This window comes from Oryctolagus cuniculus, chromosome X, assembly GCF_051225735.1.
Source record: "Oryctolagus cuniculus isolate XC-2025 breed Fujian yellow rabbit chromosome X, ASM5122573v1, whole genome shotgun sequence".
Lineage (NCBI taxonomy): Eukaryota > Metazoa > Chordata > Mammalia > Lagomorpha > Leporidae > Oryctolagus > Oryctolagus cuniculus.
The window spans coordinates 42,698,907-42,700,603 of NC_142888.1; the positions used below are offsets into that span (position 1 = coordinate 42,698,907).

At 34.1% G+C, this 1,697-nt stretch overlaps 1 pseudogene; it reads left to right on the forward strand.

Annotated features, from left to right (window-relative positions):
- Nucleotides 1–1,365: 1,365 nt before the first annotated feature.
- LOC127485081 (U2 spliceosomal RNA) lies at nucleotides 1,366–1,466 on the forward strand (annotated as a pseudogene).
- Nucleotides 1,467–1,697: the final 231 nt, after the last annotated feature.

The window sequence follows — 1,697 nt, forward strand, 5'->3', positions numbered from 1 at the left end:
TTCTTTCTAACTGCTCAGGAAACATATTCCAGGGTAAACTATATAATTTGTCATAAAAGAAGTGTTAAATTTCTTAACATTGATTTCATGCCAAGTATATTTTCTGACCACATTGGTATAATAGCATACATCAATAATAGGAAAACTTCTGAAATTCACAAGTACATGCAAATTTGAAAACATGCATATGAATAACTATTGGGTCAGTGAAGAAACTGAAAGGCCATTAAGAAGTTTCTTGAACCAAATTAAAATATAGACACAATAAAAAATTACAAGATGCTGGAAAAACAGCTTAAAGAGAGAAGTTTACAGGAATAAACACATACATTAAAAAATGAAAATATCAAGTAAAGAACTTAATGTTTTTCCTCAATGACCTAGAAAATCCAGAACAAACTTTGGCCAAAATTAGCAGAAGGAAGGAAATAAGAATAAAAACAGAGATAAAGAAAATTGAGAGTATAAAAGCAATACAAAAGATTAACAAAGCACAGTTGAAATATCTAACGAAAGAGCAACACTGTACTAGCCACAGAGGTATACTTCAAAGATAAAAACCATCAGAGCAAAAAACCAACAAGTATTTCCACAAATGCCTAAAAATAAACACAGAAATTCAGGAAGCAAGAATAAGGAAGACACCTTGACTCCCCCAAAATGAACACAATAACACTTCAATATTATAATATAAATATGAAGATATTGATGAAATGCCTGAAACAGAATTCAAAGGGTTAATCTTAGGATTACTCAGAAGCAATGAAAAGCAAAATCACATATTAAAGAAATCCATAGGTAATAAATGAAAAATTCTCCCTTGAAATTAAGATTTGAAGAGAAATAAGAATGAAATATTAGAAATAAAGAATTCAATTTGTCAAAAATACCTTATGAAGCCTTAACAGCAGTCTTAGTGAGGCAAAAGAAAGAATATCCAACTTAAAAGACAAATCTTTGGAAATTTTCAGACTAAAAAGAAATAAAGAAATTAGAAAGATTAAAAACAGAGTTTGTTTAGAAATTAATGCCAGGGCCAACCCTGTGATGCACTGGGTTAAAGCCCTGGAGTGCAGAGCTGGAATCCCGTACAGGTGCTAGTTTGAGTCCAGGCTGCTCCACTTCTGATCCAGTCCCTGCTAGTTTGCGTGGGAAGGCAGCAGAAGATGGCCCAAGTCCTTGGGTTCTGCCCTCACATGGGATACCAGGAAGATTCTCCTGGCTCCTTGCTTTAGATTGGCTCAGCTCTGGCTGTTGCAGCCATTTGGCTACTGAATCATGGATGAAAGAACTTTCTCTCTCTCTCTCTCTCTCTCTCTCTCTCCCTCTCTCTGACTCTTTTAAATAAAAAAAAAACAGTTTTGGATCACTTCTAGGCATTTTTGGCTAAGATCAAGTGCAGTATCTGTTCTTATCGGTTTAAAAACAGTTTTAGAGATTTATTGGATACTATCAAACAACCCAACATATGGATCGTAGGAGTTCCTGAAGGTGTGGAAAGACAATGGATTAGAAGGCATATTCAGTAAAATAATTACAGAAAATTTCATTAATTTGAGAAAAGAGAGGGATGTCCAAGTACATGAGGCATGTAGAACTCCTTATAAACATGACAGGAAATGATCTTCACCATCAAATATGCTCACCAAATTTTCAACAGTAAAACATAAAGATTCTGAAATGTGCACAAGAGAATC